Source organism: Monodon monoceros, unplaced genomic scaffold, assembly GCF_005190385.1.
Source record: "Monodon monoceros isolate NGI ecotype Baffin Bay Population unplaced genomic scaffold, NGI_Narwhal_1 Super_Scaffold_19, whole genome shotgun sequence".
Classification (NCBI taxonomy): Eukaryota; Metazoa; Chordata; class Mammalia; order Artiodactyla; family Monodontidae; genus Monodon; species Monodon monoceros.
In genome coordinates, this window is record NW_021703775.1 from 61,736,597 (window position 1) to 61,752,928 (window position 16,332).

The following is a 16,332-nucleotide window of genomic DNA, read 5'->3' on the forward strand; positions in this document are numbered from 1 at the left end:
CAAGAGCAGCTTTAGCGGAGCTGTTGGCAGAAGTCACGTTAGTGTAAGTTGAAGAGTGAATGGGGGATAAAGAAACAAAGACAGCATGTGTAGAATGTGAGTTTATTGAGTTTGTCTAGGATTAGAATGAAGAGAAATTGGCAGATGATGTGGGGATCAGGGGGTTTTTTATAAGATGAGAGTTGCTGGAACATACCGGGATGCTGATGGGGATGATCTAGTAGAGAGGAAGACGTTAAAGATTCAGAAGGAGGAAGAGATAATTGAAGATGAGGGCATGGGTGCCAGTTGTAACAAGAATGAAGAAAGAAGGAGAACATGGTTGCAAACACAGGTAGAGTATATACAATTGGTAAGGGTAAGAGGAAGGAGAATAACATCAATCAGAGGCATATAATCATCAGGTTGGCAGCAGGAGTTTATCTAATCTACCTGCTTCCAATACCCTCAGATCTCCTTCCTGAGTTTTTGAAAAGGAGAAAATGAAGAGAGAAATGAACTTCCCAAGTCCCAGAGGGAGATGTCCCAGGATGAACCGTCCCATGACTTAGGATCTAATGATCCTTTTTCCTGCTCCAGTAAATAATGTGGCCCTAATTCCTTGGAATACTGCTGTTGTACTATTAACAACTAACAGTAAAAATACTGTTAGTTAAATATCTGTATTCTTGCCTGACAACATTTGATGCTCTTGCACACCAAAGAGTGCTGTCAGCTTGTGTTGTGAACCACTCAGCTTGGCTTTTCGTGAACCTTATTCTGAATGACTAGTCATTTTGCATCTTATTTTTGCCCTGGTGATGATGCAGTAGCATTTCATTAAGAGTATTAAGTTGTCACTACTTACTGTTCAACAGCAGTTATGGAGAAGAAATGTCGTCTGTAAATAATCTAAAGTTTTTTGAAGGCATGTTAGAGTAAGATTTGTAACTGACTCATATGGATCAGGGTTTCTCAAATTTGGTACGATTGATACTTCAGCTAGATAATTCTTTGCTGCAGGGGTCCAGCCTGTGCATTGTAGGATGTTTAGCAGCATCTTTGGCCTCTACCCACGAGGTGCCAGGAGCATTCCACTCCCACCCCCAATAGGGACAGCCCTAAACTGGCAGACATCGCCTAATGTCCCGTGGAGGGTAAAACTGCTCCTAGTTAGGAACCATTGATATAGACAGATGTCATAACATCAAAATGGAAACTGAAAAAGTCAATCAAACATTTAAAATTTTTTTCTAGTATCAGAATGTCTGCTTTTTGTGTAGACAAATGTCTGACTATTTGAATTTTTCAGTTTTCAAATGAATCTTAGATATCTTCAGCAACAACAAACATTTGAACAAACACATCTTCTAGACATCATCTCAGCTTGAGTTTCAATTCTTGAACCAACTGGCAAGATTTAACATGTCAGAATTTGATTCAATTTACAACATTTCAAAGCTTTCTAAGTCTAAACTTGTTCCTCACTCTACTAACTGGCATATTTTGATGCTTGTTTTATTCCTATGTTAATTATTTGGAGTTTCATTTTATTTTATTTTTGCTGTTTATCATAAGCTGTTTTAATCCCTTTTGGATGATATCAGAGGATAAATATTTATGAACAGAGGCATTTTTTTTTCAATATGTGAATAAAGAATCCTATTTTGCGAGAACAGTTCACTTCCTTTCCCATTGTCCAAATACTGGCTCCTCTTGAATAATCTCAGGATGATTCTATATAGAATGCATTGCCTGTATTACAGTTTTTACTTATAAATCATCCACTCTGTTCCCTTGTTACTCTGCAGAGCTGTTCCAGGCAGGGAGTGATGCTCAATGTGAAACTATTAGAGGTGATTTATTCTCCTACCAGCTCTATCACTTACTGGCAAATAGCTTATGCTTCTGGGTCTCATTTTTTTCACATTCAAATCCAATTAACATTTACTGAGAGGCAGGTAGTTTGGCCAAGTCAATACTTGACGGTGCCTCAAAGGCTGTTTTGTGGGAGGGTGTGTCTGCTCCATATGGCAACAACTTTTGAGGATCAAGAGGTTCTCAAACAGCTTTTCATTTTCATAAATGACCCCAGTAACAATCAGCCATGAATTTTGTTAATCTTTCTAGAATCACAGCCTTTCCTTTTGGCAAAACAAATGTATAAATTTAATCTCTCGTGTAAAATATAAATTCTGCATAAACAAATATTGAACTCCAGTTAATGATATGTATGATGAAATGTTGAGGAATGGAGTGTACTGCTGTCTACAACTAACACTGAAAAAAATATGGACCAATGGATGGATAGAGGAATGAATAAATGGATAGATATGTGAAAGAGCAAACATAGTAAATTATTAATGGTAAAATTGAATTGGCAGTAGATGGATATTCACTATACAATTCTTTCAACTTCTTCTTATTTGAACATTTTCATCATAAAGTGTGAAAAATTCCTTCCATTATTTTATATCTTATTTTTATGTTTTTTACAGTCAACTAATTTTTTTAAATTGAAGTATAGTTGGTGTATAATATTATATGTTACAGGTGTACAGTGTAGTGAATCACAATTTTTTAAAGGTTATACTCTTATTTATAGTTATTAAAAATATTGGCTTTATTCCCCATGTTGTACAATATATCCTTGTAGCTTATTTTATACATAATAGTTTATACCTGTTAATCCCCTAAGCTTATATTGCCCCTCCCTGCTTCTCTCTCCCCATTGGTAACCACTAGTTTGTTTTCTATATCTCTGAGTCTGCTCCTTTTTTGTTATATTCACTAGTTTGTTGTATTTTTTAGATTCCACATATAAGTGATATCATATCTTTATCTGTCTGACTTATTTCACTTAGCATAATATCCTCCAAGTCCATCTGTGTTGCTGCAAAATGGCAAAATTTCATTCTTTTTTATGGATGAGCAGTATTCCATCTTCTTTATCCATTCGTCTGTAGATGGACACTTAGGTTGCTTCCATGTCTTGGCAATTGTAAATAATGCTGCTAGGAACATTGGGGTGCACGTATCTTTTCTAATTAGTGTTTTTTGGGTGTTTTTTGGGATATATACCCAGGAGTAGAATTGCTGGGTCATACAGTAGTTCTATTTTTAATTTTTTGAGAAACCTCCATACTGTTTTCCACAATGGCTGTACCAGTTTACATTCCCACCAATAGTCTTTTGTGTTTCCATACAAATTTTTAAATTATTTGTTTTAGTTCTGTAAAAAAGTGCCATTGGTGTTTTGATAGGGATTGAACTGAATCTGTATATTGCCTTGGATAATAAGGTCATTTTAACAATATTAATTCTTCCAATCTAAGAACACTGTATATCTTTCCATCTGTTTGTGTCATCTTTGATTTCCTTCAGACATGTCTTATAGTATTCCAAGTACAGGTCTTTTACCTCCTTAGGTAGGTTTATTCTAGGTATTTTATTCTTTTTGATGTGATGCTAAATGGAATTGTTTCCTTAATTTTTCTTTCTGATAGCTTGTTGTTATTGTATAGAAATGCAACAGATTTCTATATATTAATTTTGTATCCTGCAACTTTACCAAATTCATTGATGAGCTCTCGTAGCTTTCTGGTGGCATCATTAGATTTTCTATGTATGGTATCATGTCATCTGCAAACAGTGACAGTTTTACTTTTTCCTTTCCAATTTGGATTCCTTTTATTTCTTTTTCTTGTCTGAATGCTATGGCTAGGATTTCCAATACTATGTTGAATAAAATTGGCTGGAGTGGGCATCCTTGTCTTGTTCCTGATCTTAGAGGAAATGCTTTCAGCTTTTCACTGTGGAATATGATGTTAGCTGAAGTGTGTTATATATGGGTGTTTAGATGACCTTTACTGAGGTATGTTCCTTCTATGCCCACTTTCAGGAGAGTTTTTTTTTAATCATAACTGAATGTTGAAATTTGTCAAAAGCTTTTTCTTCATCTATAGAGATGATTATATGGTTTTCATTCTTCAATTTGTTAATGTGGTATATCACATTGATTGATTTGTAGATATTGAAAAACCCTTGCATCTCTAGGATAAATCCCACTTGATTGTGGTGTATGATCCTTTTAATGTATTGTTGGATTTGGTTTGCTAATATTTTGTTGAGGATTTTTGCATCTGTGTTCATCAGTGATACTGGCCTGTAATTTTGTATGTGTGTGTGTGGTATCTTTGTCTGGTTTTGGTATCATGATGATGCTGGCCTCATAGAATGAGTCTGAAGTATTCCTTCCTCTGCAATTTTTGGGAATAGTTTGAGAGGGATAGGTGTTAACTCCTCTTTAAATGTTTGGTGGAATTCACCTGCAAAGCCATCTGGTCCTGGATTTTTATCTGTTGGGTCCTGCCATTATTTTAAATTCACATCTTTCAAACTTTTAGTGTTTGGGGATTTGGTGAATAAGTCATGTTCATTAGCCTTTATGATTTTATAACTATCAGTCATATGTAAACCAAAGAGGTGTCAGTTACGAGGCTGTCCAAGTGGCTCCTTTCTCCCCTGGAGAATTTTAGATGCTATTTTCTGGATGTTTTCCAATTTTTGCTAATGACTTTCTTAAGGTGGAGCAATCAAACTTACTCCAAGTAGTCCAAGTCTCAAAGTTTTGTTTGAGGGTAATAAGAAAATATTTTTGGATTTGTTTCCAATAGTCTCTGGCTAATGAAGAATCAGGCTAAATTTCTTTTCATGGAATCCCTACACTACATCAGTTATTGGCATATTCATATGCTGACCACACAAGTTTAAAATCTCCAAGTTAACACAAGTTTAACACAAGTTAAAATTTTCTCAACTCCCTCCTCTCCTTCATCTGCATATCCAATTGCTCTCAAGAACTATCAACTTTACTTTTTAAACATTCTGAAAATTCTTCCATCCTCACCACTGGCTTGATTCATATTCATCTCTGGAGTCCTCTATTGGTCTTTGGCATTTTTTCTCTCCAACCTGTCTTCCTCATTGCCTCCAGAGTTTTCTTTCCAAAATGCAAATATATTCATATCACTCCTTTACTTGACAAGCTTCAATAATCATTAAGAACTATTGTTAATTATTTTACATTTATTAATGGTACTATGGATTTTTCAAAAGAGAACTTATCTTTTAGAAATGTATACTAAAATATTTACAGGTAGAATGATGAAATGTCTGGTATTTGTTTCAAAACTAATATGGGACAGAGAGAATATGGGTGGGGATATAAATGAAACAAGATTGACTATTGAAAATTGTTAAGGTCAGGTAATGAACACATGGGGTCTCATTATATAATTTTGCCTAGTTTTGTGTATGTTGGTAATTTTCTATAATAAAAATATTTTTTAACTTTAAATTGTTCTCAAAAATATCTAAATGATTCAGAAGGGCAAACAGTACCCTTAACCATCTGGAACTACCTTATCTTTGAGCCTTTTATCCAGTTCCTCCTCCAACATGTACCCTATGATTCAGCTCTACCAAGTTACATGTTACTCCTGGAAAGGAATCTTTCAAAATATAGTTTTTTCTTCTTGAACAATGACTACTTATCCTTTTATACCCAGTTCAAATGTCACCAACCCTAAGGAACCTTCCCTGACTCACCCTAATATAGTCATCTCCTTTCCCCAGACATCTATAGAACACTGTACAAACCTCTTTTATAGAAAAATATTTGTAAGATGTTTGATGTAATAATGTTTTTAAATATCAATGTGCTTAACTAAGTGGTAATGTCCTGTAAAGTCTGTGCCATTATTTATGTTTGTGCAATATGCAGTGCAAAGCATATGTTTAAAAATACTTGCCAAATGAATCATAGGAAAATATAGTTTGGATTTTTCTTTTACTTTTGTCACCCAAATGTGAATTCTGACTTCCATGTAAGAGGTCCCATAAACTAGAATGCACTTAGTGAGGTTTTGATAACTTCTGGTTGAGTGAAGTTTCCAAATATGAGGATTACAACGCTAAACCATTTTTCAAATATCTTAGCCTCTTCCACAAACTTGATGTGAGACGGTATTCCAAATAGTTGCAGAATTTTATGCATGACACATTTCTCAGTCATCCTTGTAGCTAAAAAGATAAAGCCTTAATTATTACACAATAACACCATCAGTGGCTTAAGTCAATCAAAGGTCTCGCATCTTCCAAAGAGTTTGAAGGTATTTCTTCTAAAACATGGAGAATTAAAATAAGGTGAAATATGTTCCACTGGTCCTGCTTCAAGTTCTGCTCGGCCCTTCTATCTACTTGTGACTCTGGCCCCAAGAAACAATTCATGGAGTGAATGTAATTGCCATCTTGGTGCCAATATTGTGTCATTTCTTGTAAAAACCAAACATAATGTAAAGCAAACTGTCACTGCTGGTTAATCAGCCAGGTCCTAGAGTCATGACCTTTTTTATACCTGTCATCATCTGAGACAGTATAATAATTTTTGAGTGTTGCCAGAGGCTTAGCTCTGCAGGGGTGCCCTGGCCAGTGTACAGAGCACCACAGTTGAGGGAACACCTCAACAATGGAAACAGGATGAGACTGCAGAATCCAATCTTGAATCCAGATTCCTAGGATGTTTCTTTGTCTTGCAGCATGCTTCAAATGGAAATCGCTATGCATTGGGCATGACAAGAACAGCAGAATCCGGACTCCACAGAATGGCTGCCTTTTCTATAGTGAGCATCAGTTTTTAACATAAACATAATGATATAGACTGTGTGATAGAATAGAAAAGGCATGCACTTTGCTTCTATGAAGACCAGGGCCACAATTCTGGCTTTACTACTCACTGCCTTGTGACCTTGGGCAAGGCCCTCATTCTCCCTGAAATTTAGTTTTTCTTCTGTAAGTGTCAGCAGTAGTGTCTGCCTCTGGGTGTTGTAAAAATAAACACCAGTTTCTTTCCTCTCCCAGCAGCAGATTCAGTTTAAATGCCTACTACAGAAGGAAAATAGAAAGAGACAGATTCATCTTAGAATCAGAGTGATGTGACCGGGGACAGAAAGAGACCACAGAGAAATCTCGAGCACCACCATTCAGATTGAGCCCTGTCCTAGTCATAAAAAAATAGTGATCTCTAAAATATTCTGTCAACTTATAGGATTTTGAATGGCAGTCATTCCATGCATAAATGAAATTCTATCTGCTTCTAAAAAGCAGAACTGTTAAGTGGAGCAGAATCCAAAGTTTAGTAAAATTGAACTTATAGTATTAGTTTTCCAGAACCAAATATGGAAATTATACTCAGTTCTTCTATTTTAAGACTGTTTTAAATTCTTGCATAGTTTATGAGCTTCAGAAATCTATATTAACTAGAGATTTGGGAACGTTCATTCTTCATAGTTACAGGGCAAGTTGTTAGTGTGGCTGGAAAACAACATTAGTCCTTCCTAGCTCCTTGATCCTAGGTCTAAAGAGTTCTGCAAAACCAGGGTGGTTTTACAGTGTGTCAATTCCTAAAAAGGAATCCCTAGGTGGAACATTCCCAAAGTGAACTTAAGTAAAAGACTCTAAGGAGTCTTTTAGCCCATTTTGAGTTGTTGGATGAAAGGAAAAATATTACTTTCTCAAAACAAATCAGAGGAGTGACTAAATGGTCCCTTTTTCTTTTCTGTTTTTAAAAACTATGGAGTCTGATTCCATGGCTGATTGATGGACCCTTTGCCTGAGTTCTTCTCCTTCCATTTAGCCAGCTTATCAATTGCTAAAGTCTCTACCGCAGATACCTCAGAGGGGGAAAAGAGAAGCAATTAAAATCACTTAGACACGTTCCAATGTAGTTACTTGTCTGTGACTTTTGCAACAATTAAGCATCAGCAAAGTGGTGACTAAAATGAAATTCTGTAATTAACTATGAACTTAATTTTTCCATGTTATTGATATTTTCCCTCCTTACTAGTCCTCAATCAAACATTGTACCTGGAACACATCCAAAGATGAAACTCTGAGTACGCTTATAATACTAAAGTAAGCCAATGGCATAATGATCTATGCAAGGGTCTTGGAACATTTTGTGAGGTAGGGACAGGTTCACCTAAACCAACACTAAGTGAAGTGCAAAGATAGGGCAGCAACTGGCAAATAGAGAAGCCTTCAGAAAACAAAATTACCAGTTTGATCACAGAGAAACCTAAAAGATGTTGGGATATTTGCAGTGTAAGTCATTCATATATTGAGTTGAATTTTCCACTTACAATAGGGGCATTAAGTTTATATTACTTCAGGTTCCACAGACTATAACACAGGAAGGTAAGCCTTTAACCCACTATTTCATCTTTTTTTCTTTTTTTTTTTTTTTTCTTGACAGGCGCAGAAAGTTCTGATTATTACACTGTAATCACTAAGGAAAAATGCTCTTCAAGTCATTTTATGAATTAAATATTATTCAGGAGTTTTTAAATTTGAAGAAGGATATTTTTCACATGCATATTTTAAAAAAGCTATTTTAGAAAGAAAAAATGTAATAGCTGTTATTGTCCTTAAGCTGTTCACTTGTTTCCCCCATCCTCTGCCTCTAAGCCCTGTAAAATGATCAGGCAACACACCCTGTCAGTTTTAGGACCTTGCCAATGTACTGATTATGCTGTTACACAATGGACTGGATGGCTATAACAGAAAATTGACTAGTAGTGAAGATTCTCAACTAGTCTAGCAAGCTAAGACTCTCTCAGTTGTGGGCAGATAACTTTGCAGAGCGAAATGGTGGCAGGGACTCTCTTTCTGGTGGTCAGAGTACACTATTTTCCCATGGGAATAAGGGTACTATAACCAGGCAGAACTTCCAAGAATGCTGATGGTTTTGTTGGGTAAGGGGAGTGCATAGTGGACATCAGACTATACTTTTTAATCTCAAAAAACAACAAGATCCCTTCTAAAAGCTGAATATTACATCATGCCAAGGTCGATATGACTCCAACTTAACCACATTGGGTCTGCAGGGTAGGAAAATGACCACTAAGTTCCTTTACAAATATTACCAAAGCAAATATTATTGTGTCTGTAACTAAGCTGACCCTGTTTCTGAAGCCAAATATTCAAAGGCTTTGGAAACATCATCATTGACATGTGTGAGATGGCACATCATGAATCAATCATCCATTTACCTTTCACCCATGAGAAGATAACACAAATCATAGCCCTATGATCACAAAGAACAATTCCACGGATATTATTCAGAGTCTGAAAACTGGGGATTTAGTTGGGCTTGGTCCCATGACCATGGATAAGTCACTCACTTTCTCTCATTCTCAGTTTCCTCACTGTAAACAATGGTAACAGTGTCTCCTCTCTTTCATAGGATTGTGGCAACGTGCAAAAAAGTGTCTAATACTGGAAGAGTTCCATAAAAATGCAGGAGTTTGTCTTCTCGATAGAGTTGATGGGCTCAAAAAAGATGAAAGCACAGTGAACTCAGATACACACCGCAGACTCCAGAGGTACCCTACTGTGATCATTTGAAAGCAAGAAACCCAAACTTTCAAATCCATAAAACAATGGGAATGTGACACACAAACAGCTAAGTAACTCCAGGGGGGGCGCATGAGCAACCAATACAAAGAGAAAGTGGGACCCAAGGGAGTTAACTCTTTGGGAACAGGTTCTTTGGAACACAAGCTGGCAAAAAATAAATAAATAAATAAAACAAGCACTGCATCACAAAATTTGTTTCCTTATAAAAGATCCCACGAAAATAATCACTTTATTTTGCTTCAAACCAGGTCTGGAGTATGACTTGTGGATTCTGCTGCGATTCTAAATCCATCTCACGAGTCCCCATATAACACCCACCACAGCACACAAATTGCTAAGAATTGGAGGTAATTTCCAGTGGCTCTGGGTTAGCAGACTGTATTGCTGGCTGCTCTTGAATTGGGCTTAGGTTTAGAAGCAACAGGCAGGTGAGAAGTAGATGAAAAATTCCCTCTTCTTTTTACAAAGAGCTTGGTCTTCAAAATGTGTAATCTTGTTATAACAGCCTTGAAAAAACATTGAAGACTTTCTCAAAGACATGCCTGAATGCTCTGCTTACTAAACTTTCCTCCTGATTGACCAAAAGACCCTTCTGCTACTTACTCGGTGCTCTTTCTCATCGTCAGCCCTCATTTTGACATTTAACCACATGGAAGAATACAGAGAGTTAAATTAAATTTTTAGAAGAGTTTGAGAAGTAGGTTTTTCTCAGGGCTCTGTCTCTGGTTGATGACCCAGGCAAGCCACAGGTTCATGGCCCACAAGTGAGAAGGTCAGTCTTCAGCTATGGGGCAGGTGGGGGGAGGAGTGTGCACCCAGACAAATGCAGGTGCAGGTAGCCTCCCAGTCAGCAGAGAAAAGCACATCTCTCCTCTCCCCCGCCCCCCACCCCCAGTCCCCTGGCCAGCGACCCTCTCTCACAGCCGGGAACAAACGGAGCAAAGAGAGGGAAGGATTGCATTGCTTCTAAGTCCTAAACAACAACAACCTTTTTGGACAACCAACCTTCCAGGTTGAGTCACACAATGAACAGGACTGACACTAGTGTTATCACCACTAAGCCAGCTGCTTGGGGTGGGGCATGGGTGGAGTGGCTGTCCTCCAAAGGAAAGGAGTGACAGGAAAAAACGAGGCAAAGGCCAGCAGGGGCAGCGAGAGCAGCGCATTCTTGGGAAATAAAAAAGCTCTCAATTGCTGTTCTGACCAATGTGAGGGCCATCAGTGAACTACTCTCACGGAGAAAAACACGCTGCCGGTCAGTGCTGCTACACAGCCTGGGCTTGGACTGTCCCAAGGGGAAACCTCACCCTTCCTGCCATGGAGAGTTCGAAAGGGCCGTAACACACATTGTGTGTCTAATTGTATTGTGCTGAAATAGTCTCATTTGCATTTCATGAGCTTTTAAGCTTCAATGTGTGAGATTAGCATATGAACTCCACTTTTATTTGTTTAATGTGTGCAGATTCTGGAGTCTGATCTCGGTGTCACTTCTGCCTGTGTCATGTATAGCTGAGTGGCTACAGTCTCTGAACTTCAGTTTCTCTAGCTATAAAACTGTAATAATTACATAAAGCACATAGACTTGCTGTGAGGATTATATGAACATAAATACACTTGTACAGCACATCATTTGGCAAAGTGCACAATAAGGGTAAGTTATAACTATTAGTGTTAATATTATGATGGTAGTAGTAGCAGAAGCCTTGAGCTCTTTTCAAGCTCCACCACTCACTAGCACTGGGACCCAGAAAAATGTTCTACAACCTCCTCATCTTTGAAATGAAGGTATTAAGTTGCATGTTCTATAATTCCTATCCTAGCATTAAAAGCTGTGGTTCTATGGACATACTATCTGCATGTAAAATAATTATCTCTGTTATTCTGATATTAATATTTTGAAAGTCAAGATATCACTGGGTTTTTCAAAATAATCTGTGGGCTTTCAAAAATGCAACACTCTTTATAATTCAAAGGGTACTCAGATTGCCATTAAGACCCTCTCAGTTTTATGGTGTGTGACTCTATGATTCTGGAGACACAATTTCACCTGAGAGTTCTTTTCCACTATCAGCCTTCAGAAAAAGGGAAACTAACTATACCAGAAGCAAACTCCCTAAAGAATGGCCCCTTGGGCAGCTGGTGCCCTGCAGTCAGACAGGGAACTCACTGGCCACGTGGCCACAGGCTGACCCGAGGACCTCACCCAGCTGGCATAAAGAGGAACAAGAGTTGCAAATATTATTTTCTCATTGGACATTCGAGGTTTTGTGAATCCTACACTTTAAGGGAAAGAAGGAGAAAAACCTCCCAATGCCAGACTAGCCAGGCATCTGAATCTGCTTCCATCCCAGATCTTTGGCTGATGTGGCAACTCAAGACCAACCATGCTGAGGGAAACTTGGATAGAACCGCGTGTCATTTTCAATCCATCCTCCATATACGAGGAGAGGTGGCAGGGGTGCAGGGAGAGCAGTGCTCCCTCCATGTTGCAGGCAGAAATTGCAAGCAAACTGTACAGCTTGAGCCTGTGTGACCATCTGTCAGTCACTTGGGGAAACAAGCACACTTCAGGGTGCCCTGGGTTTCTCACAAGCAAAATAACTGTTTGGTCAGAATTCAAATCAAAACACCACTCTCTGCCCCCCTCTTTAATGTCCAGGCAATCCAGAAAAACGAACTTGTTTGGCTACCTGCCCCCATTGGTCTGATTCAGAGGCCTGTCGCTTTCAGAGGTTCACATCATTGATGCAGGGCTCTGCCCTCTCCCTTTCCCCTTTTCCTTTCTTCTTAAACATTCTGTCTGGTGACAACCACGGAAGGACAAAAGCCTGTGAACAACAGCTTTGTTCCAGGGTTGTGCCTGCTTCGCTGCTTTCCCAAGAGAAAGCTCCATGACTGCCGAATGAACCAAAGAAAGAACAAGTCCTCTCAGTTTTGGATGCCAGGACAGCCCCCAACACACACACCCTAGAGTTGATAATTGGCTTCAGAGAACACCTTTATGATCCAGGTCATAAACAAGGAAGAAAGACTCTGCCCATCATAAAAACATGAACTTTCCCGTATCTAAAAGAAGGAAGACCAGGGACAACTAAAAATTTTAGCTGTAAAGTGATGAAAGTGAGTTAGAAAAGCTGTAAAGTAATGAAGATGAGAAGAAAAGAATTATAAAGTATATCTTTCAAAGAATTAGAAAGCATGCCTAAAATCTAAATATAATTGCTAATCTAAATATTTTGTTAGCTTTCTGTATTGCAGATTTTTACACATAGTTAAATGAGACAGTCTTCAAAATTGACTAGGAATGGTCCAGTCAGACATACAATTGATTCACAAGCTATTTCTCAAACAACATTTTCAATGGTTAAAAAAAAAGTTTCAGTGATAAAACTGACTAAAATCAAATCTAGTCATCAACTCGCTTCAATAATCTCTACTTCGTAACCTGAATCTTGGCTTTGAACCTAAACACCGTGGACCATAAAAATTCCGAATACCAGGAAATAAACTCGCTGTTTCCTAGATAGGAATCAAGCAATACACCTCACTAATCCTGAAAGTTAGAAAACAACATTGCTGAAAAGAACAGTTTCTAAAAAAAAAAAAAAAAATCAGTAAAAAGACAAATGGTTATTAGGAACAGGAACAAAATACCTCCTTTAGTGCCAGAAGGAAATAAAAATTAAAAATTGTCAGGGGCTTGCAAAACACGTGTGCACACGCACGCACACACACACACACACACGCACGCACACGCACACGCACACAGAAGAAAGTTCTCCAGTTACTTACTGGGGCGGTTGGGTGCGGTATTCCTCACATCAGCACCCTGCCTGTTCAGCTGCCAAGTGCCAGAGCACTCTGCGAGCAGCTGTTTCCTTCATGCTGGGGCTCTGTGTCTTAACCAGTCACATGCACCTCCTGATAAATGCCGCTGCATGCCAGGAGGTCAGAAACTGAAGATCATTATTCTCCTAATTCACAAACCTCCTCTAACCCTTGTGCTGGCTCAGCCCTTTCATTAGCCTGTAAAGCAGTACATTCCATAATTTGTTTTCTTTTAGTGACAAAACCCAAACAGCTGTTAGGTCACCCTGGAGAGCAGGTCACTGCAAGTGGAAAGTTGATGTGTTTGTATTGGGGAGGGCGTTGGGAGGGATGGGCTGGCAGTCCATCTGCTCTCTTATCTCCCTCAGGTTTTCATTGGGACACGTGAACAGCAGGAAGAAGGAACCCCAGGCAGTACAGCAGGTGGCAGCAGCTCTTCTTTCCAGGTGCCCCTAGACTACATCAATCTGCCACTTACTTTGCTCCATCTTGGTTTCGTTTTCTCAGCATCCCAGCCTCCAGTTTGTTGGAAGAGCCACAGACTAAGTGGACTCTTCCGAAGAGGGCAGACTAGCAGCCTAAGGATGCTTAGGTTTAGTTTCAAAGGACAGGGCTGCTGTGCCCAGTGATGCTGAGGGCCAGATGTGTGTGGGGTTAATGAGGAATATCAAAAACGCAGCTTTATCTAAAGAGCTAATGGAAATGATTTCAGGCAGCCGAAGACCAGACTTCCGCATAGTTACCTGTTGGATTGTGTCAACATTTGGGGGCACTGTTGAAATTACCAGCCAGGGAATGAGAGTGGAAACAGAAATTATAGAAATTTACAAAGCACTTTACAGATGTGCTGCTGCCCCCTTTGGTATGCTAGGAAATGGGACCAGCCTGCTGTTTCCTGTGTTGCTCACAAAAGTGGCAAACCATCCTGAATGCTTTGTTGAATTCATGCTTCTCACCTGGGCTGCTTTTCCCAACCCCTCCACCCCCCACTTCCTATGCGTCCCTCTCTCCAAAGAAAGCCCTTAAACTATCTGACTTTGGGTGGTATCTAACCTCAGGTATCTGACCTCTTGGTGTAGTAAGAGTGACATTTCCCCAAATCAGTGCCCAAGCAGGGTAGAGTGGAGATATGACAGAGAGAGTAAGCCCTTTGGGCAAACTGAACATCCAAAAAAGATTTTAAAAGGTTAAAATGTCCCAGGGGATTTCTGAACCATAATGAACCTGTTAAACTTTCAACTTTGATTTTTAATAAGTGAGATCTTACTCAATAGAAGAGCCTGTGTGGGCAATTTTTCATATCTGGATTTTGTCTCATAATTATTTACAGTGTTAATCAAACCAGAAGTTTCCCTCCGTACTGAAGATAGACTCTTTTTCCAAAATAACAGCAAAGGACTAAAAACCCCTCAGTCTCACCAGTCTTTCAGGGGATTCACTTGTTAACAACATGTGAGAGCCCAAAGTACAAATGAAAATTTTTTTACAAGCTTCAAAATGTATCCCTTTTTAAGGGTTCAAAGTTAGTAATAGAAATAAGACATCAACATACAATGTGCTAAAATACATGTCAGCTTCATAAACATTTTTTCCTTGTATGTTGATATGACAATCATTAATCAGAAACAGAAAAGGAGGCCTATTGAAGATTTAAAATATTACTTTGATTTATTTTTACTTTGTAACTACAGAAACTTTTGTGACCTTATGACATCCATCAGTTACTTTATTTGCAATTGACTTGTTAATTGTTCTGAGGATCTATTGCATACCACATCCTTAGCAAAAGAGAGAAACCCTTCAATAAACAATAGAAAAAAAAAACAAACTCAGGAAACGTAAACACAGAAATGCCTTTCTCCTTTTGGCAGAGAGGAAGGGATGGATCCTGAATCATACCTAGGAAGCAAACTGTCAACTGCAGACCAAGACCCGGGAACTTCCTGGGTCCAGGAATGTAATAGAAGGTTCTACAATGACACCTTCCAGCCTCATGAAGAAATGGGGAGATCCCACCTCCCTGCCCATACTGTCTACAGGTACCAATCATTTCCTTCAACTCAAAAAAAGTCGCCCTCCTCCGATCAGAGGCCATCCACCCCCTGGGTTTGTGTCTAATTTTGCAACTCCTAAATGTTTAGGATGTTTTTGCCAACAGCCGTGCCTTCATTCCCTGTCTGCTCACCCTCCTAATTATCTAAATATGCTCATGGTTTTCTATTTCCTAAAAAAAGGATCCTTTGCTTCTTTAATTCCTGCCCTAACCCACTCATTCCCTTCACAACTAAGCTTCTGGGGAAATACTCCATGTCTCCATCATCTCGCATCCCAGTTAAGTCTCAACCTGCTTACAGTCTGGCTCCTGCCATCCATTTCAGTGAAACTGCCTTCCCCAAGTCACCAAACACCAAGGCTATTGGCTCTGCTTTTATTTTACTCGACTTCTCAGCTGCATTTGACCCAACTGTTTCAAATGTTCTCCTGAGACTACCGTAAAATGTTACTCCTACCTCCTTCAGCCTCCTATATGGACTTTTCTTCTATTTGCCTCTTAAGTGTGAAAATCTCCACTTTTCTTCGTGTTTTCTTACATCTCTCATATGTCTTAATTTATTACTGAATGACTATAGTGGTTTCCTAATTAGTCGCTTTGTCTCCAAAAGCCTGTCTCTGCCTTCAGTTTATTTATTTATTTTTACACTTTTAGAATGAAAGCCTCTCAGGGGCCATGGTGGTGTCTTTGGTACCTTCATATTCCCAGAACCTATGACTGGGCTTGAATTTTTCTCTTGTAGTTTCTGCTGCTGTTGCATTTCTTACTCTGTATTATAATTAGGTCTTCATGTATCTATGTTGCATCTAAACGTTGACTACCTTAGAGAAAGCGTATGACTTACTCATTTTATAGCCTGCAACGCCTAATACAATGCCTGACATATAGGAGACACGTGGCTGAAACCATGCTGAATGAATAAATGAATGATTAAAGAGGAGGATTTTCTGCCTACTCCTTTAAGAAAAGATAATTTTTAAAGTGTGCAAAAACAT

General features: G+C 38.7%; 1 protein-coding gene across 3 annotated transcripts in view; it reads right to left on the reverse strand.

Annotated features, from left to right (window-relative positions):
• The window catches only part of RASGRP3 (RAS guanyl releasing protein 3), a 104,101-nt gene that overhangs the window by 62,950 nt on the left and 24,819 nt on the right, over positions 1–16,332 (reverse strand). For 2 of the 3 annotated variants that reach the window (XM_029231845.1, XM_029231843.1), the window contains exon 1: positions 13,249–13,688. The exons of the other annotated variant lie outside the window; for it this stretch is intronic. The gene's annotated coding sequence lies outside the window, so the exon portion shown is untranslated. Of the gene's footprint in view, positions 1–13,248; positions 13,689–16,332 lie in introns of those variants that run through there. 3 annotated transcript variants of the gene reach the window in all.